General features: G+C 42.7%; 1 long non-coding RNA gene across 1 annotated transcript; it reads right to left on the bottom strand.

The window, feature by feature from the left end:
- Nucleotides 1-16,224: 16,224 nt before the first annotated feature.
- On the bottom strand, nucleotides 16,225-18,200 carry LOC141634338 (uncharacterized). The gene is made up of 3 exons (XR_012539061.1): nucleotides 17,954-18,200; nucleotides 16,423-17,224; nucleotides 16,225-16,332 (listed from the first exon to the last, which is right to left on the bottom strand). It is a non-coding gene; the product is annotated as an uncharacterized LOC141634338 (long non-coding RNA).
- Nucleotides 18,201-22,616: the final 4,416 nt, after the last annotated feature.

Below are 22,616 nucleotides of genomic sequence, written 5' to 3'. Positions count from 1 at the left end.
ATGCCCGGATCAAGCGATGAAACAAACCTCCAGCAAATTCAAGAGAGTAATGATCGAATCCTAGCCGCGCTAGCCCAAATGCAAATCACTCAAGAACAAACCTATGACCGCCTTGAACTTATCGAAGGCCGTATCTTTGATGTAGAGGGAAGGTTGCCTCCCCTTAAAGGTGAAGTACTACGTTTTTCCGATGACGAGTCTAAAGATGAGAATCCTATCATAGGAACAACTGCGGTACGAGAAGAGACTCCAATACCTAGAGGAGCAATTGATGTACCTTAAGGGGGATGACATTTATAGGGAAAACAATCGCAAATATGAAGCCGTCAATTCCAAATTGCCAACTAACTTTAGCATGACGAATATCCCTAAGTTTAAAGGACATGAGAACCCTTTGAACCACATCCGCGCCTTTAAGGATTACATGTCTATCAAAGGCATCAAACCCGAGATGTTCTTAAGGATCTTTCCTTCATCTCTTGACACCATTCCGAAGCAATGGTTCTACACTTTAGATCACAAAAAGGTCGCTACTTGGGAAGACGCCGCAATCGAGTTCTCGAAACAATACGCGGATAATGCCGAGATCCAAGGCAACATGCGTACTCTAGAGGTTCTTACCCAAAATGACAAAGAAGGATTCACCGACTTCCTAAGTAGGTGGAGGAAGACTAGTACTCAACTAGTTGAACGCCCGGATGAGCCTACTCTTGTGGAAAAGTTTGTGGATAATCTCAAGCCCATATATGCCAACCATTTGAGATATCAAAACATCAAGACTTTCAAGGACTTAACTGTACTAGGGACGCGAATTGAAGATGACATCCGTAAAGGACTCTTGTCCAAAACGGTAGGTAGAGGATATCAAGGGTCCACAAGTCGTTCATACGGCTCTACTAGCAAGACCGACGATGTCAACCTTCTCGAGCCATCCAAGAAAACTACTCCACCAAGGAAATTCACAAACCTTGGGGATACGTACTCCAACGCTCTAAAAAGGCTAATGAAACAAGGTAAACTCCAACCCATTGGACCTACTCCCGAACCCGAAAGGAAGTCCAAATTCTGGGATGAAAATTCCTCCGTGAATACCATAGGGGCAAAGGGCACGACACAGAAAAATGCTACAAGTTGAAACACGTGCTTCAAGATATGATTGAAGATGGTCGACTTCCAATTCCACCAGGAGGTAAGCCCAACAACACTCAGAATCCTCTTGGAGTTCTAGTGATTACAAGTGATGAATCTACCTTAGATTGCTCACACCTCATTTCTCCCACCGAAAATGAAATTCATGCAATTGAGAAAGAAAGGCTCTACTCCACTATCTCCCCTACCATTTCCGACTTCATCACATGGGCAAGGAATGTAGATAGACAAGTGTGGGAACTAGAAAACATGGTAACGACCTTGCGCAATCCCAACGCAATACCTAAAGAACGCGTACCATTGATCTTCTCTCAAAATGCCACTATGCAAGAAGTAGTCACCGTGGTTGATAAACTAGTCGATCAAATCATACGACTAGAAAGTGACATCATGAGAATGAAGGAACTAGCTGCAGTCAATGGGGTTTGGGCCGATGATGATGAAGACGAATACCTCATTGAAAACTCCTTAGTCAAGGAAATAGTCCAAAATGGTGAAGACCAAGATGTGGATCACCTAACTCGTTCGGGTCGCCCATATCAAAGCACTAATCAAAACGGTCCAACCAACGTCATCACACCAAATGACAACGAAGATGACCCCACTGATCATTTGCTCAAGCAATTACAGAAGACCAAGGCTGATCTTTCAGTCTGGCAATTAGTGGTAAGCTCATTTCCGCATCGCCAAGCTTTACTGCAAGCTTTGGCCAAATTGAATGTAGCACATAACTCCACTCCTGAAGATGTAGTCAACTTGGTCTTCCAAGAATCACCGAAGCTAAGTAATCCTATTACTTTCTCAGATGAAGACTTGCCACCTTTTGGCGCTAGTCACAACCTTGCTCTATACATCACTGTCATTTGTCTAAAGAAGAATGTGCCAATGACTTTGGTAGATGATGGCTCCGCGGTCAACGTCATACCCCTCAAAACGGCATACAAGCTTGGCATGAAAAAGTCGGATTGGACCCGCACCAATCAAGGTGTACGTGCATATGACGGTACACGACGAAAAGTGGTTGGACTTGCTAGCCTAACCATAGCCACGGGACCAATTGAACGAAAGGTTAACTTCCAAATAGTGGACATCGAAGCTTCATTCAACATACTTCTGGGAAGGCCTTGGATTCATGCTTCCAAAGCGGTAACATCCACCCTTCATCAAAAGATCAAGATTCCACTAAATGGCAAAATTGTGACGATCACTTCGTCACCCATCAAGGCAATAATCGAAAAGCAATCAAACAATCAAGTCCTTGCAGATCCCATATACGAACTTGGGGGCTTCCAAAGTGTAAATGTCATAGAAAGTGAGTTGGCACCCTTATACTATAATCCCTACTCCAACTTGGTGGTCAACCACATACTCAAATCTCAGGGATACTTCCCTGGAATGCCTTTGAACCCAACTCGGAAAAATACCTTTGCACCATACAAGGAAGGCAACTCGACAAGGATACCACTTGGACTAGGGTACAAACCCACAAAAGAAGAAGTTCTCGAAATGCTCGCTCAAGTCCAAAATCGCAAGCACGTGGGAGTCCAAATGAGGCCATATCTCCCCACTCTAAATGGGTACTTCGTTCAAGAAGGAAGTTCAGAACTCTTTCACGGATTTCCCGAACCTTGGCATTATCTTGAGAGGAAGTTAGCCGGAATCGAGATCTTTCACGATTGCTACTTCATTCCTCCCGAAACGGTTCCTACCGTCAAAACCCGTCAAGCACCTTGCTTCGACGAACAAGCTGTGAGCCTATTGTTTGGAGAAGATCGATTCATTAGGGCCGCGCAGGATGAGATCATTACTATGATACTTCAGGACGATCGCTTCAACCCCACCGCGTTGATCACGTAAATCGACACAAAGCGCAGAAAGGATGGAGGAAATCTATCAAATGGACCAACAACCAAGGAAGACTCTTCAAGCTCACTCTTTGGAGAAGGAGAGATGTTCAAAGGAGAACCAGAAGACGACGAGTTCGAGTCAGAGTCGGAGTCGGAGTCAGAATCGGAGTCTAGAGAAGTCATTAGAGAGTCTACTCCTGTTGTCATCCCCACTCCCTTCGTTTCTCCTAGCTTAGGTTCGAGTAGTCACGGTAGTTCGGGAAATGCCCCGACTACTGTTCCTTTGCCACCACTGACCATGGATCAGTTGGCTTCTTTGTTTCAACTTTACTCAAATCTTAATATGAATAAATCAGTTTCCGCTACTCTCTCGTGTTCTTTCGAGTGCAATTCTGTTTATGATGATACTGAGGATGACCAAGACTAAGACTTGACCGAAATACCTCCCTACGTAGCCAAAGAAATATTACAAGAAGGGGAAGGGGGACCAGTAATAGAAGATACCGAACCCATCAACGTAGGAACCGAACTAGAACCCAAAGAACTTAGGATAGGGACTACCTTGAGCTCCACCGAAAGGGCCGATTTCATAGACCTCCTAAATGAATTCAAAGACGTTTTCGCTTGGTCCTACAAGGACATGCCAGGGATCGATAAGGATATCGCCGAACATAGGATTCCGATTAAGCCAGGTTTCAAACCTGTGAAACAGAAGCTTCAACGAATGAGAACAGAATGGGCTCTAAAGATTAAGGAAGAAGTTGATAAACAATTCAAAGCTGGGTTCATCAAAGTTTCCGAGTATTCTGACTGGGTAGCTAACATAGTACCCGTACCCAAAAAGGATGGGAGAATCCGTGTTTGTGTTGACTTTAGGGACTTAAACAAAGCGAGTCCAAAAGATGACTTTCCTCTACCTCACATTGACATATTGGTGGACAATACTGCAGACCACGCATTACTATCCTTCATGGATGGATATGCGGGTTATAACCAAATCAAGATGGCCATGGAAGATATGCACAAGACCGCATTCGTCACCCAATGGGGAACATATTGCTATACAGTAATGCCATTCGGATTGATCAACGCCGGAGCTACATACCAACGCACCGCAACTACACTCCTACATGACATGATGCACAAAGAAGTTGAGGTATATGTATATGACATGATCGTCAAATCCAAGGAAAGAGAGGGACATATTGCGAACCTTCGCAAATTCTTCGCAAGGCTATGAAAGTACAACATGAGACTCAACCCCCAGAAATGCACATTTGGGGTAACATCTGGGAAACTCCTGGGATACGTCGTCAGTCAAAGAGGTATAGAAATAGATCCTTCCAAAATCAAAGCTCTGGATCGAAATGCCACAACCTCAAACAGAAAAAGAAGTCAGAGGATTCCTGGGAAAAGTACAGTACATAAGTCGATTCATATCGAAACTTACAATGATTTGCGAGCCTATCTTCAAGAAACTCAAGAAAACAGACCACACCATGTGGGATGACGATTGTCAAAAGGCGTTTGACCGAATCAAGGAGATATTGGCTAAACCACCAGTGCTCATGCCGCCACAACAAGATCAACCTCTTGGTTTATATCTCACAGTAACGGAAACCACCATGGGTGCCATGTTGGCTCAAACTGTAGGAAGCGAAGAAAGAGCTATTTACTATCTAAGTAAAAAGTTCCTGGAATATGAGTGCAAATACTCGCAACTCGAAAAGACATGCCTCGCTCTTGTGTGGGCAACGAAGAAGCTACGTCACTACTCCGTCAAAATATATTCCAAAATGGATCCAGTCAAATACCTCTTCGAGAAACCCGTCCTCAACGGACGTCTTGCAAGGTGGACTCTGATGCTCTCAGAATTCGACCTCAAATATGTGCCACTAAAAGTCATAAAAGGCCGCGCCGTCGCCGAATTCTTCGCAGAAAATCCCATCAACGACGCACAAACCATAGATACTTGGTCATTTCCCGACGAGGATATACTTCAAAGATGTAGACTCTGGGATCTATACTTTGATGGAGCATCAAATTTAAGAGGATTCGGAATAGGAGTGTTGCTCATTTCTCCTGAAGGTGAGCATACACCGATTTCTGTCAAACTCGACTTCGAGGTGACAAACAACGCTGCAGAGTATGAAGCTTGTCCTATTGGGCTACAAGCGGCAGTAAGCTTAGGCATCAAAAACCTCCGAGTACATGGGGACTCATCACTAATCATCAACCAAGTTACAGGATCTTGGAAAATCCGAAGTGAAAGCCTCGCACCCTATCAGGCTAGGATAGACTAAGTGGCTCAATTCTTTGATCACGTAACCTACTTACACCTACCTCGGGAGGAAAATCAATTTGCAGACGCTCTTGCGAAACTTGCATCCTTGATAAATATGCCAAATCACATGATAGACATGCCCTTGTGTATCGAATGACGGTCAGAACCGGCTTATGTCCACCAAATCACCAATGAAGAGGAAATCGCACAGGAACCCTGGTTCCAAGCAATCCTGAATTTCAAGCTTAATGGTACCTATCCACCGGATATGGACAAAAGGGGACAACGTGCTATACGTCTATTAGCTTCCCAATACATCCTGATGCAAGGAGAGTTATACAAAAGAACACCTCTTGGTGTAGTCCTACGTTGCCTTGATCATTCACAGGCACGAAAGGTGATGGAAGAAGTCCACGACGGAGAATGCGGTCCCCACATGAGTGGGCCTATGATGGCAAAGAAAATCACACGTTTAGGGTATTATTAGACCACAATGGAATCCGATTGCATCAAATACGTGAGACATTGCCACAATTGCCAAATCTTCGGGAATGTACAACATGTCCCTCCTTCGTTGCTATACACGATGACATCTCCTTGGCCATTTTCCGCATGGGGAATTGACATAATCGGAAAGATAACCCCGGTAGGAACAGGAGGTCACTGTTTCATTCTAGTGGCGATTGACTATTTCACCAAATGGGTAGAAGCAGCTTCCTACACTGGTCTTACGGCTAAAAATGTGGCAAAATTCATACAAAACAACATCATCTGTCGATATGGTTGCCCACATGAGATCATTAGTGATAATGGGTCACACTTCCAAGCTGAAACCGAGCAATTGCTAGCCAAATATAAGATTAAGCATCACCACTCTTCGCTCTATAGACCACAGACTAACGGCGCGGTAGAGGCGGCAAACAAGAATGTTGTCACAATTCTCAAGAAAATGACTGACAACTACAGAGATTGGCCAAGCAAGATACCTTTTGCCCTATGGGGGTACCGTACATCAGTTAGGACGCCCACTGGGGCTACTCCTTTCTATTTGACCTACGACATGGAGGCCGTACAACCAGTCGAACTAGAAATACCATCCTTGCGTATTCTACTCGAAAGCCAAATCCCTGAAGCCGATTGGAAGAAAGATAGATATGAAGAACTCATCCTCCTGGATGAACGTAGGCTACGCGCCTTACATAATGTCCAAACATATCAAGCACGTATCAAACGAGCTTTCAACAAAAGGGTTAGGCCAAGAAACATCAAAGAAGGAGACTTAGTACTCAAATCGGTTAGAGCTCTTTTACCTGTCGACCCAAGGGGAAAATTCAAACCTAATTGGGCCGGACCATATCTAGTCAAATCCATACTCCCAGGGGGTGCGGTTAGAATCACAGACCTAGATGGGAATGAGTTTTCAAACCCCACAAACCTTGACCAATTGAAACGATACTATGCCTAGAATAGGACCACACACGCGCCTCGCGTAAACCCATGTGTCGCTCCTGTGGCACTAAATAAACGGCCCCCTGGCCCAGCTGAAATAAGCTAAGTGTCACTATGCTCTTGCATTTTGACAAATTTGTCATCCTCATATCATCAAATAAACTAAATTCGCACCTTGAGAACAAGCAAAAGCTCATGCTTAGTTTCTATGTTCATTACAAGCTCTTGCTTAGAACAATTATTCTTTTACATTTACTCGAACTACGCGCAAGGGTTTGATTTCGCTTTTTTAAGTGAATACGTAGGCAATCCTTCACAGGATTCAACCCATTATACCTAAAATGTAAATAGAAGGACATTTGCGTTGCATTTGAAATTCGACAAGAATAATAAAAGAAAATCACAACGGTTTCATAACCATTCAACCTTTTTTATTCCATTCAATTTCTAAATAATAATAGTACGTTACATAATAAAAATAGAATAGGCTAGGATTCTAAAAATCCCTCCTTTTTTATGACAACAATAATAATAATAATCAAATAATAAATAAGGACTCGGGCTATTCCTCCATCTTCCCCTTGCCCTTGTCACTCTTGTCATATTTCTTGTCACGACCTCGAGCCGGGCACTCTTGCACCACTTCAGACCTAATCACCAACGGTCTTTCCCGAGGCCTGACTCTTCCGTTCTTGCCAACCACCATTTCCGCAACAGGAGTAGTCTTTGATTTCTTCGAAGGGTGAATGACCAAAACCGGCTTCTTCTTCTCCCTCTCGTCGATGCTTCTCCTTCTCTTTCTCTCCCTCGCACCTTGTAGTCAACTGGGTTCGCGTTTCCTTAGTCTCTCGCGCTCTTCCGAAGTCGCAGCCTTTCTCCACCTCCGATAGGAATCCGACACCCACAAAGCATTGGCGGAGAAACTCAAGAACCACATGTTTCTTTGGGCCCATTTGATAGCCCACTCTCTTCGGCTCTCTATAGTAAGCGCCATAGCAGTCTGCGGGACGGTGTCAAGCCTCGTGGATCGTCCGTTTCAGCCCAACTTGCCTCATCAATCTTTCCGGAAAGATGCATACCATGAACTCCGGTCCGGAATGCGCACGGACCTAGTGGGATCCAAAGAAGACACTCCGGTGACGGACTTGAGGTGCCACCACGGTACGACCCACCTAATCAACGGGACATCATCATTCTTGACTTGTTCTTCCAATAGTCATGCACCCGGGTGAAGTCCACCATGTACAACCGCGTCCTCATCGCAATCATACGGGAATGATAGAAAAGTGCATGAACTGGGGGCTCGAGCAAATGGAGCGTTCCATAAGCCAAACCTACCAAAAGGGTATTAGACACCAAAAACAAAAAAACAAAAAAAAAAAAAAAAAAAAAAAAAAAAAAAAAAAAAAAAAGGAATGATGTCTCTTACCCGCAAAATGACGGACTCCCAAGAACGCAGATCGCGGTTGGATTTCCTATTATCCAAACCCAAGATGATCTCCCCTAAGCATAAACAAGCCGGGCTCTGCGCAGCTCCATTTGCTCAATAAGACCCAAAAGACGGGGATCACCTCTCAAATCTTCATCAACGTGTCCTTAGAAGACATACACGTGCAAAGAAACAAAAGCCAAATGCCCTCCTCCCGGCAACATGGGAAACAAGTAGGGTCGGCCCCGTTAATGAATCGGTCTACAAAATCCAACATTCTCACGCCTTTTGGGGTAACTAGGCGATCCACCTCAAGTCTCCGGTCACCCAAGCAAGTCTCTCGAATTTGCTCTTATACCCTTGTGAAGTGGAAGGAATGGCAGGTAAATGTTTAGGATCCCATCCACCAATAGCGACTATTTCTTCAGAAATGGGCAAATGTCACCTCCGGGAACGCGAAAACATGATAATTCGGGTCCCAATAGTCAAGGCAAGCATCCAAGAACGGTTTTACAATCTTAATGAGTTTCAAACTCAACAAAGACCCAAGGTTATAAGCACCCATGTCGTGCTTCTCCACATTCGAAAACTCGTTGGTCCATTCCTTCGCACGGATCTCCAAAGTATTCATGATGACAATTTTCTCTTGAAGATTTATTTCGAGAGTTTTATGTGAATAGACGAGGAAGAGACGGAAGAATTGTGTGAATTAACGCCTCGTCGACGCTTCTATTTATACTAATTGCTGTTTCCAAAAATCCGCCAGAACGGACCAACTTGGGAAACAGCGCAGCGCCGCCGCGCTCTCTTCAAAGGGACGCACTCATCGCGCCTCTTCCCGATCTCACTTCGTGATTTCGCGTTTGGATCTTTCCTAATTCTATAACGAATAATTTCCTATTCCTACGGGATTTTATTTTGGTAAATACGAGCAATTTACCATGTTTCAAGTTTCCTATTTTCGCGGGCACGCATTTCGAGGCAACATCGACACCTTCGCCATTTCATGACACTCAAACTTTTTATTCTTAGGAAATGAATTTCATTTTTTTATTTTTTAGGAAGTAAATTTCATTTTCTTTTTGGGAAACAATTTCCTTTTGTTTTCATTTCAACATTTCATTTCTACACTTACAGATTTCTCTTTTTTTTTCTTTTTTAGGGGGTAACCCTCCCTACCGTCCGGTCATTTCCGACAAAATTTTTGCATTTTTTGCATTTTTTCGTGCTCTTTCGAGTCTCATTTTGCGCTGGTCAAAGGCCATATGTATAAAATGTATGTTTTGCGTGATTTCTATGTAAATTTCGGCAAAGATGACGGCGTAAACCGTTATCTACCAAACCTGTTCAAGAGCTAACTGCAGATACAAGCAACACAACCCAAAGAAAGAAAGGCACTCGGACCATCGTATATACAAATGTACAAGCGAATCGGGGCTTGCGCCCGAACAAAGTCCAAAGTCCCAACCGGGGGCTTGCGCCCAAACAAAGTCCAAAATGTTCAAAATCGATGTCCAAATGTACAAAACTACACAAAACTACTGCTGGGCACCCTCCAACTCAAAGAACCCTAAGTAAGAGCAGCAATCTCGGCATCCGAAACTCGAGCTCCTCAACAAGCGAGTGTCTCCTCCCGAGATCGGGTCAACTCTCGCTCCGACTCACGGCCAGCCTATAAACAGAAGTAAATTGGCTCATGTCAATCAATTCAAACAAAAGCGAAAATCAAAAAATCAAAAGAAATCAAATGAGGTTCATACCTGACGACCTCGACCACCGACGAGTGCCTCGATGGCGAGCTCGCATGAGGTTGGCCACCCTCCATAGTGCCACGAACCGGGATGGCGCGACCTGCATTATCAAAAGAAATTCTCGAAATTGAACAAGTTCAATCAAATGTGTTCTTACACGAAAGGTATATAAGCCGGAGGCTCACCCTCCGAATCGATCGCCGGTCGTCTAGGCCAAGATCCGTCACGCGCCTACGTCAAAGTCACGCAACTCGGAGATCGTCGTCCTCCCAGTCGCGTCAGTGTACTCGAGGGTCTCGGGGTACTCTGGGGGCTCGATGCCCGCCGCCTCGACCTCCTGCAAGGACAAATAATTCTCATTAATCGACGATCTTTCGTCGTAATTCTCAAAATCAAGTCAAGGAAAAGTAAAAGATACTCACCACTACTGGCCAGTACGCCAACCTCCCGTAAAGGAACGCCGAGTAGTCCTCGCCAGGGAGAAGAAGGTCGTCGCCACTGGCACCGGCCAGTCCGCCTCCCTCTCGGCCTCGAGAGGCTCCCCGAACATCGTCCTCGGAGGATCAACGGGAACCGTCAACGCGTCCCGAGAGCACTGACGAGCCAAACGCTCGCCCAGATACCACACAGGACCCATCGACGTCCACAACAGCAGCCGACTCGGGCTCCTAGGTCGAAGGACCTCAGCGACAAAAGGAGGCGCTCCAGCGTACTCCGCCCAAGTGTCCGGGGCACCCACGCGCGACAAGATAAGGCAAAGATCATTCCTATGATCAAGTGAAGGCAAAGGATAAGAAATATAAATGAATACGAGTGGGATACTCACGCTGCTCAGCTGAAGGGCGTTCACGTCCCGCCGGTAGACATTGTGCGAAGAGCGCTTGCTCTTCGTCCAAGACATCACCCAATCCTCACCACGGGATAGGCCTTCTCCAGCCGCTCCGTCCTCTTGGGCGCGAGGCTCGGAAAGTAGGAGTACACCCACGCCGTAGAGAAACAGAATAATCAATGACGATCTTTCGTGATTTAATAAAGAAAGGAATTTACCTTGGTTTAAAGGAAGGTTCATACCTCCAACAAGTAGTCCAGTCCGACGCGCCGGGAGAAGTCCCTTCTCCATCAACTCCGGACGAACCATGGCCCTCATGAAGCGGATGAGGACCGCAAAACCAGCAGTGACCCAGTCCCAGCGCCCTAGGGAACTCAGGTCAGAAAGAAAGGGAAGAAGCTTCGTCGATAGCCTCTCGCCCTTGTCTCCGAGGTAAATCGAAGACGAGAACCACCAAAGCCACGACGAGCCCTCCGCTCACCAGACAAGGAGGAGGAGCAGTCTCCCTCCCATCGATCGTCACCGCCGCCGGGTCTTCCCCGCAAAGTAGTCTCGGACGTAGGTACTAGGTACCAAACCCTAAGATCGCAACAGCCTTCGGCGACAAGTTCCACCGATCAATCTCCTCGCCTCGGCCGAATCCGCCCTCATAGCGAGTCTCCGCCACACCATCTCCTCGGTCCCTTTTGGCGGACCCTGCACTGAAATCATGCCATAATCCTCCAAAGTAACTCCCACCTCACCGAAAGGCAGGTGAAACGTGGAAGTCGTATCCCAGAATCGGTCCAAGAAAGCGCGGACCAGGCTAAGGTTAGCCCGCAACTTCCTCTTCACGATATCCCTCCGGACTGAACAGGAGGACCAAACGCTCCACGCTCGATCATGGCCCTCTCCTCCGCCGACAACCGCTCGTAGTGCTCCATCGTCGTGTAACCCGAGAACGACCGATGTTCCGGCCTCCTATAATGATTTGAAACAAAGCTATCTTTAGTTTTGGCTGAAATTTGAAAGAAATTTGAACTAAAAGAATGAAAGAGGACAGGTAGTGAGTAGTGAATTCCTATTTACTGTGCTCTTCACCGTCCAGAGGACGGGTGACCCTCTGCAGCCCCATACGAGGTGCCTACTCTCCCTGTGTCTCGGCCCACGCAGAGCTCCCCTCACCTGGCGACCTCCTCGCCGACGTTGGTCCGTCTCGGGATCTCCTCCTCCTCGACCTCCTCCTCGTGAGCCTCGTCTCGGCAGCCCATCACCGCAGCGGTGAAGGCCTCGCTCTAAAGCCTCCTCAACAGATCGACGTCTATCTCCATGGGAGTCCTCCCGAAGTAGAAGCCTCATCACCCGCAACGTTAAAGTAAATTGAGCCGCGTCACATGACGACAAGCCTTTGTTAAGGAGTTTTCGAGCCTTCGAGCCAAAACCGCCCTTTCCATGCCATCTTTGGCCATATTCCCGCCAACCCAATCACTCATGTGATAAATTGGGTCAAGTCAAGTCCAAGTCAAAGCCTAGTTCCAGGTTCAAGTCGAAAATTCGGCGAAACATTCCGCCATAACGGCGATTATGCCCTAGAAAGGTGTCCTGAAAAAGTTGTCACAAACCAAAATTTCGAGATGGTAGAAAGTTTACCCATCATCCAAGGATCCCAAATACCAAATTTCATCGCCAATGGGCATACCTAAGGCTATTTTCGAAGCAATTTACGGTTCAGCTGTAAAACCGTCTCAAAATTTACTCAAGGGCTCAAAACTCGATGAAAATTCGAAGCAAATACATGGTTATGTTCCTAACATTGCCTACTATCCGTTTCTAACATCAATTTGGCATAGCAAATCCATTTGGGGGAAAAGCCCCAAATTTTCGATCAAAAGGGTCGAAAACCCTAGTTTTCGCAGCTCAAAATTCAACAAATGTAGATGATTAATGCAAGATTGGAACACATACCTCGATTAGTCATGTTTAATGCAAGCTTTTGGATCAAACCTCGACGGAAATGGTGAAGATTTGAGAGAGAAATTGCAAGAATTGTGTTTCGAAATAATGAAATACAATCCTTCTGAGTTCGCGTTTTTACGCAGAAATAGCCAAATTGGGAAAAGACGCAGCGAGCGCTGCGCCTCTTCCAAGAGACGCAGCTCTTTGCTGCGCCTCTTCCTTGTGTTCCCTCCATACGGATTTTCAAAAATTCGTTATGAGTTCGTTATTTGTGGGCCCATCTTTGGTGCGCCTCTTCTTCAACGCTATTATATTCTTTTGGTCCGTTTCGATGATTTTCTTTCGTTTCGGCCCGCATTTTATCCAGTAATAGCAGTATTTTGCAGTATTGCTCAAGATCATTATATCCAGCGCAGTAGTATTTTGCGATCTTTGCTCACTCAAGATTTCTCCCACGACGATCTAGATGTTCCTAGTCGTCAAAATATTCCCCAACAAGAGTTTGTTTGAGACCGACGCAAGCAGATTCAACCTCAAGTTTTGCCAGAGTTCGCTTGAGACTAACGCAAGCGGATTCCCCAGCGATTTCTACCGACGTCCTGCCGCTTTCAATATTTCTTGTTTCCCCATGAGTTCGACCAAAGTTCCATGTGACCCCTAATGCCTTGGACACCAAGTTATCTTCGGACCAAAGAGTTTTGCGAAGCGTCTTGATCCGCTTCACCAGGGGTATCTCGGGTATGGTTTCTTCTTATGGTCAAGCGAGCTTCCTTACGTAGTCTAATGGACTTTAAACGACCCTCCCCGATAGTCGACAGACTCTAAAATGTTCCCGACGACGGTCCATGGTTGAGACCCCTTGAACCGCCTCGCGTCGCCATAGTCGTCGAGGTTGTAATCTTCGATTGACTGATGGCTATACTTTGACTTTCGCCTTGTCCAAGCCTCGGTCAAAGTGGGGGCTCTGTAGATACCTCATTTTCGCACCTCCCGCAAACCACCCGGTGATGATTGGGCCGCATGTTTGATTCGCGAACGATTTGTGACATTCGTAAGATTGTCGTCAAGTGATTGCTCAAATATTAAATGTCAACCTCTTAGTTGTCATCTACGTCCCGATACGGTCGTTTTGGCGGTAATTAGAGTACATTTGAGTCCGGGTCAAAAACCAAATCTCCATTTTTCGATAATCGTTAAATCCCGAGTCGGAATGTTCGGAATGTTCCGGATATTTCTATTCCATATTTCATAAATTCTATCTTTTGGCAAATAATATCCCGTAGTATTCATAAGATAATCGAATTATTTCCGTCCTACCATAACTCAAACGCGGAAATCTTTCTTCAACAGGAGGAAACCTCTCGGGAATAGACGCCAGTCTTTGCGCCTCTTCCAAGAGACGCAGTGGCTGCTGCGCCTCTTCCCAGGCCCTTCTTTGCATGTCTTACGTATCTTTTTTCATATCTTTCCGAGATTCACTTCCAAAGAGTCTCCGAAACCCGATTCCTCCGTGTGATTAGTATAAATAGGAGCCTTCGTTCCTCATATTTCTCACGCGAGTGTCCGCCCTTCTCTTCTCCCTTTGCATTCTAGACTTTGTTCTTACTTATTGGCGCCTACGTGCTTGAACTTTCGACCACGTAAGCTCGGATCTTTCCGGGTATCAGCCTCTCCGTTGCATGACCGACTAATTTGACCAACTACACTCAATCAACTTAAATTAATCAATCGTTTTCCTCTTACGAGGGCACTCTCTTTGCATTCGCGTCGAGCATTCACTAGTCGATATCTTAGTTCATCTCGTTTCGTCAACATGTAAGTCTGAGGGTGTAAATCTCTCTTTTATTTATTGTATTTTACTTGTCGTATCATCAATTGTAAGGTTTACGTCGAAAACACCATTAAAATCGATTTCTAAAACCCTTTGTTAAAACCTGTTTTTGCGGATTTCCAGTAGATAATAGTCGAGAAAGGACGCAGCAACTGATGCGCCTCTTTGAAGGAGCGCAGTTCCTGCTGCGCCTCTTCGTGAGGCTGCCGCAGTTCCTGCTTCCTTTCTTCTTCGTTTGTCCTCTGTAATTCGTATTCAAATCTTTCTTTTGCTTGTTCGTCTGTTAATTCTTCATCACAATAGTTTAATATTCACATGTATATCGTATCATAATTCATCATTCATTAGCATGTTCAATTCATCATAAATCCGACTTAAATCCCTTATAATTCATATTTACGGGTTTTCGTCATTAAATTCAAACCCGGGTTTTAGAGATTCAATTTGTTCATATTGAGTTTCTGGAATTCGTCATTGATATAATTTTCATCTGCTTATTCGCATATTCGTTGTATATCCGTCGTATTTAGCCTAATTGACTTATTTCAACAGAGAACTCATTAATGTTTCCATCATAATTTCATGTAAATAATCCGTTTGCATCCGTCTCATCCATGTTTATCGCTTTCATGACCATCATTGACATGTAATAAAAGTATTAATCACTTTCATCCGAGTAAATAACTTAATCGATCCAAAAAATTACCAATTAAAATTAACGATTTGCAGTTCCGGCTTCACAGCCAGAACTCACCCATGGAACAGACGCAAAGAATCGCCGCGCGCTTGCCTCTTCAGGGCGCAGTCTGCTGCGCCTGTTCAGGATGATTTTGTCCCTAAACTCCGTTTCGCCTTGACCTAGTTTAATTAGTCCACGTATTAACTAACTAATATCCGTAATATCGCTAATTCCTGTTCGTTAATTTATTTCTTTTTATTCTTTTATTCTTTTTCTCAAATTATCCGTTTTAAAGGTATTTTCGACATAAATCGCCTATTCCAATGTAATTAATGTAATTTTCATTATTGTAATTTATGATTATTGTATTTCTTTTATTACTTGTATGTTTCCACATGTAAATCAACATTAAATTCCAACTTCGACCCAATTGTATGCTAATTACGTGTCAACCGACTTAGTTAATTCTCACATGCTAGGATTAAAACTTGGATGTTGCATTGCATGCATATAACCGACGATATATCAAGTACGAATAACTTCCCTAATCATTAGTAGAGGCCGCTATCGAGGCGGGCGGGATTAGGTGTTCGATCAAAAGAGCTTCCTAATACGTACCCTCACCCCTTACTCCAGATCTCCGTGAGCACCCGTGTTCATTGGCATCCACGAGAGTCATTCTAGACATAGAATGCTAAGGGTAACGATTGCTTAGTGTTCATGTCACTACTTTGTGTCTTGACATGACACGAGGTATTCGAACGGTTCCAATTTCCCATAAAAATTGGTGGCGACTCCTTACAAAATGCAAACGCTTGTTTTTCGACCTTCACCAAGCGCCCCCGTGGGCGGCCCGCTGTCCACAAAATGCTCACCATGGTAGTATGGAACAAAGAACTGTGACATCATATAAATCGAAGCAAATTATGTGGTTTCTTAATTAAATCCACTGTATTAAAAGATCAGTGACATCAGAAGACATACGATAATTTCAGTAATCACCAATAAGCAACATACCATGTCCACTTTGGAATAATCCCACAAGATGTGGTTGCAATATGGCCATTGTTGCCATGCCGTATGTAAAAAGTGAATAATTTGTGTGCCTCCTTGGGATGGCTGTACTTCGAGTAGTTCTTTCAAACGCAACTGTTTTGATATAAAAGTCATCATTGTTTTGTCGAATAAGAATAAAAAGTTTCATTTGCGAGATAATGAGTACACAATGAAAGTGCTAACCGAGTGAGATAACCCAAAACAAAATGCCATAGGTTGTTGGCTGGACTTCCTTGCGAACTCATTCAGGTACAACGCCCAACACTCAATTACGTTGATGTCAATCATTTGGAACGATTCCAATGTTAGAATATCCTCTCTTAGAAGCTCATGTTTGTCGGAAAAGGAAACTAAAACCTCGTTGTAATAACAGTTATTTTGTCAAAAATAGTAGACAGATAACATACTCTATCACAAGTACAAAGATAAAACAAAGATATATTAAAAGGGAGTAAGTTCACTTACTTTGATGCGGCTGGTTCGGGTAAAAAACAGTAATCATTCACATCCTTCTCGAATTGTTTCAACCCCATAAATGCCAATCTATTTCCCTTCATAAATCTTGAAACAAAAATTACATCTACGTTAGGTTGACCGAGATCTATGGAGCATAAATATTCTCCAACATCATCTCCAAGATGAGTCATTTCTTCATCATTTGAGACTAGGACATTGTGTTGGGGTTGTGATGTACCCATTTGTTCAACCTCGTTGTTCAAGCATTGTCGTCATTTTCAAACAAGGATAACCAAGTATTAGATTTGTTCAACATTTGGTCTACCAAATCATCCATCAAGGCTTGCCAATCAGAATTTTCCATTATACGCTGGGTTTGTGATATGACATCCTCTTTAGAAAGACACACAACATTCACAACAGAATGTTGCTTTTCTTGATCTGACTCTTTTGTGGCCAGCCTCTTGACATGCTCTGTGAACACCACCTCCATGTCCCTCTTCAAAATCTGACATGACTCGTCGGAATACTGCATTTACATCATAATTTTTCAGGCAATTACAAACAGAAACAACACATTTATTATAAAAAATTATAGTCGTCAATAATATTCAACATCCTAACTGAACAAAAAATAAAAATTTATCAAAACTAATGACATGTAAAATTATGTACTCACATTTTTAGATCGCGACTTGATTTCTAGATTAGACGGTAAATTGTCAGGTATACTATAGAATTGATGTACTCCCGCCGTCTCAATCATTTGTTTACTTTTGATTAAAATACCCCTCACAAGTCACAAAGAATAAAAAGGGTAAACAAATGATTGGGACAAAGGAAGTAAATGAGTTCACACCAGCAGTAGAAACAAAACAGCAACTCATTAATCCGAAAAATAATCAGTGAGTTGTATAAAAACAGTGTCATGTGTTCGACCAACCCATATAATTATGTACTTCTTGTATCATTGGCAAATTTAAAAGGGATTTATGGGTTGCAGCTGCAACCCAATTGTTCAAGGATTAATGAAATTAACAGGCATAAAGTTCTGTTCATCGATATTAGCTGTAGCGCCCGTCATTTTTAGTTTCCAAAATGAGAATCCGTCCTAGTATAATTGGGAATAAACTGAAATCATTGTAAAAAATTAAAATTGAAGTGTAATTGGGGGTAAATATCAAGCATAACAAACAAATCGCACCAAATAAAGCTTGTGCATATTGAAAATAGAAGAAAAAATGTATATAAAACAAACCTTGATTGATGAATTTCTCCTTTGTCGCCATTGCTGTGATAGATAGAGAGACAATGAAATTGCAAACATGAAAAAACCACAAAAAAATTATATGAAAGTGATGATTACTGCATGAGAAGAAGCCGATTTGGATATTTGGGAGATTAGCAGTTGAATGAGTAGAGAGAGTAACTGGGTAGTCGTTGCTTTCTTTTAGGGGAGATGGCAGTTACCTCAACTTATTACGTCATATTGAAGAGTGGTTTTCAATTAGGGATTTTTTAAAATTTTACAGAATATTGGCTTTTTAAAAATTTGTAAATTTTACAGAAACTTAATTTTTTGGGCTTTTTAGATATTGGGCTGGTCTTATGCTATAAGACCGCTCTATACAACAATTAGTGTTTTTTTACACAACAACTCCACTGTCCATTGCATGGTCTTGCTTTCCTTCGAGAGTTTCGTGGGCTCTTCATCCTTCATTTCGTGGGCCGCTAATGCACTGGTCTATTTTGGACTTAGCATCGTTTCTCTTGGACTTGCCATTTATGTCCCACATTTCGTATTAGAAATATAGCATAGCGGACCAATTTTATATTTTGACAGGATGGACTAATTCCTGCCTGCTAAAGGTCGTCGACAATTTACTAATTATCGTCGACAATTTTAATGAACTTCCAAAACTACCCCTCCCTCACACTCCCCCTTATATTTTTTCCGTCTTGTTTTGTTTTCGTAAAAAAATAATTAATAATTACTAATAAACCCCGTTCGGGGATAGTTCGTTTTATTTTAATTTTTTAATTTATTGAAACTTATTTTAATTAGCGATTATCGATCCACGCACCCAAAACTAATTTAAGACGGAAATTAATAATTTTTTTAAAAAAAAAAAATTGTCGAAAAAGGGCCTGGATGAAGAAATTTTTCGTCCAGACCAAGGTCCGGACAAAGAAATTTTTCGTCCAGACCATGGTCCAGACAAAAATATTTTTCATCCAGACCCAGGTCCAGACGGAAAATATTTCCGTCCAGACGAAAAATATTTTCGTCCGGAAAAAAAAAAAATTTAAATTTTTTTTTTTTTAAAAAAAAAATAAAAAATTCCGGACGAAAATATTTTTCGTCTGGACCTGGGTCTGGACGAAAATATTTTCCGTCTGGACCTGGGTCTGGACGAAAAATATTTTTGTCTGAACCATGGTCTAGACGAAAATTTTCTTTGTCCGGACCTTGGTCTGGACGAAAATGTTTTTCGTCCGTAAATTTTTTTTTTTTTTTTTTTTTTTTTTGAAAAACCGTCTTTTTTTTTGTTTGAAAGATTTTAATGAGACGTTAGTGAGACGGAAATTGACTTGTGTTTTAGTGAGACGGAAATTGCATTTTAGTGAGACGGAAATGGAGTTATGTTATGGAGGGCAAACTTGGAAATTTACATTAATTGTCGACGATAATTAGTAAATTGTCGACGACGTATAGCAATTAGTCATATTTGTTCGGGTTAAAATTCAACGGCCCATTTCTCCAACAATATTCTCACAAATGTCAACATTTGACTTGGACTCCATTTTAAAACTGTAAGACACATTTTTATGTCTACAAATTTGCCCCCTCGGGATTGAGTCTATTTGTTCGGGTTAAAATTCAACGGCCCATTTCTCCAACAATATTCTCACAAATGTCAACATTTGACTTTGACACCATTTTAAAAATGTAAGACACATTTTTATGTATACAAATTTGCCCCCTCGGGATTGAGTCACGTACACGAATTTGAGTGTTTAAGCGTGAGTCGATCCCGATGCTCCTCTTTGCAATCGAATTTCACATTTCTTTTTAGTCCATCTAAACAGACTAAGTTGTCATTCCTTTCTTATTCGTCAAATGTGACCTTATATTCCCAACAAACTCTTGCTTGCTTGGTAGTCGTCGGTTCCCTGGATTCCTTGAAAGTGTTTGACTAATTTTAAATACTTAAAATTATCTTAACTGAATAAGATACACTGAAATTTGGATAAATTGAATCGCTTAGTGTTTAAGTGAGCACCAAAATCTTCATCTATAAAAGCAAATAACCCAGACTTGGGATTACCCACTCACAACCAAGCTACAAGTCCTTCACTCCTAAGCATAGACCACGCCTCTGCAATTACCTTCGACCCTCGACTAAGACCGATAATTGACAGAAGCACGATCGACCGTATTCGCGGACAAGCAATTTGACCCAAAGCACCCTCGAGACAAAACTCATCTTACGCATGCATTCAAACTTCATCTCGACTTTCGAAGACGAAAATTAAAGCTACGCACAACAACCAGATTCCAGGTTTGTAGGTGAGCAGAAATTTCAAAATTTATTGACCTTTTTTTTTTTTTGAATGCAGGGTATTTCTTCTCAGACGACGTAGTGGACTTCTCGTCATCGTAGCCGCTACATCATTGACGCGGGCCCAGTGCTCATTATCGTCTAGGCGCAGCCCCTGATTCTCAAGGTTCAAAATTGACCCCTCCTTTGGCACGTGAACTGCGAAATCGGGGTGGTCGCCTAGATTGACGATGAGATTTACATTGGCTCCTCATTTCCCGGTGCGGTGTCCCTCCAATAGTGATGCCATGCCTCTACATCCGCCTTGCTTGTGACATACGGACGCCCTCCCGACGCTTTTCAAACTAAAGGTTCACGCCTCCGCATCTGCCTTGCTTGTGGCTACGAAACATTGAGGTCGACTTGATAGACGTCCCTGCTTCGCCTGAGAATTCGCCGATGATCGAGCTCCGTCATCTGCGCCTACACTGATACTTGTGGACCTTGACTTGAATCCATCTCGGCTGAAATGAAAATCGGCCTTGACTAGCTTCTTGATGATGGCTGACACGAGCAGCGTCCTCCTCATCAACTTATAAACGCCTCTGCTAGTCTGCTTGTTCACGGAACTGTCCCCGTACTTTCATTTTACGACGACGAAACCCACCATAATCCCGTGTCGCCAGAACACGTCGACATCTGCTTTCGAAGACGAATAATCAGTCACCTATTGAAGGCCACGTTATGACATCCGAAATCTCAATGTGACTTTTGTGACTCACGAAGCGGAGCCAATTGTTATATATCTTCGGTATGCGACTTTGACGGCGACCGAAAATAAACTTGACTTAGTGGGCAGCTTGAGATACATTGGACTTGAATTTGAGCCAAATTGCGATCGGTGGCTGATTTGTTTGACTCTGCTCCCATTTTTTTGAAAATGGTTTGGTTTTACGGATTTACAGGGGAACAAGGAATTCATGTGAAGACTTTGACTTCATTTTCTATATTTTTGATTTCAATGTCACGTTTCACAACACACACCTTTACCTTTTTTTTTTTTTTTTTTTTTTTTTTTTTTTTTGAAGAGCCACACACACCTTTACCTCGTTTCATATTATTTGAACTGTTTGATTTGGAATTTGGCAGTCTTCTTTTTATTTCTTGAAAGATATACGTGGTCTCCAGCACACCCCATTACTTTATATTTCTTTCCTTTTTTTTTTTATTAAAGAAAGAAATAATTTGGTTTGTCTTTTCCTGTCTTAGGAGACAATATGGTGCATCCATGATGACCAAATCTCAGACAATTGACAAGGAGTACTTACTAATGGTCGAACGAACGTGCCAATAACGGAGTCAAACACGCCATCTTGCCCCATCTTGTCCCTTCGCTGAGTATCGTTGATATCTACCGAACTTGTACTATTAGCAGCTAGAAGTCAAAGGCTCTTAGCTGGTGCTCAGAGAACAACACCGTGCCACCGTTTTTCGAAGTTGTCACACTTTTGACTCTCCAGAGATGAAATTTAACAAGCGACATCTTTCACTTTTGATTTGGATTCTTTACATTCTGCGCACTGGAATGGCTAGAAGATGTTGTATTTTCCTTTGTTTTAGAAAAAAAAATTGACACTTGGGAGTGTATATTGTGTTGAACCATGATGAGTCATATTGTTTTTATTTCTCAATCTCTCATATTCATTTTGTCTTGCCGTGCATAGTTTATACTCTTATGAGCCGGGAGTGAAAGGAGGTTTTTTTTTAATGACTGGACTAAAGTAAATTGCTTACTTCGCCTGCCTAAGTACCCCTAAAGCACGAACTAATGTACTTTACGAGATCAAGCCAACTTAGTTCGTTAAGAAACAAAGTTGATTTTTTTTTTTTTTTTTTTTTTTTTTTTAGGGTGAGACGATGCCTTGGAAGCTTTTTCCGAATCCCACTTGTGTTTGTTCATTGACGACGAAACTTTTGTATTGCGAGCTTTCTCTATTTTTCTCAGCATTTGACTTTATGACAAGTCTCGGTGCTTCGAAGCTTTCTCCGAGTCCCAATTGTTTTTTGATCGCTTGACGAAGATTTTGTTGCTTGACGACCACATAATAATTTTCAATGTTCATTACTCGACTTTACGATGAAGACCTCGTGCTTGAGAGCTTTCTCGAGATCTAATCCATTTAATTTTGATGTAATCTTGGTTCATGTGAGAGTTCTCCAATTATTCATCGTTCAACTTTACGATAAGTCTCGATGCTTAGAGGCTTTCTCCGAATCTTCATCATCAAAGTTTATGGCATAGTCTCGGTGCTTGGAAGCTTTCTCCACGACTTCACCTATCTTTGATAATTTTGACCAAAGCTTAAAACTTGTGAAATT

Source organism: Silene latifolia, chromosome Y, assembly GCF_048544455.1.
Source record: "Silene latifolia isolate original U9 population chromosome Y, ASM4854445v1, whole genome shotgun sequence".
In the NCBI taxonomy this organism is placed as follows: Eukaryota; Viridiplantae; Streptophyta; class Magnoliopsida; order Caryophyllales; family Caryophyllaceae; genus Silene; species Silene latifolia.
This window is presented reverse-complemented; position numbering and strand designations above follow the sequence as displayed.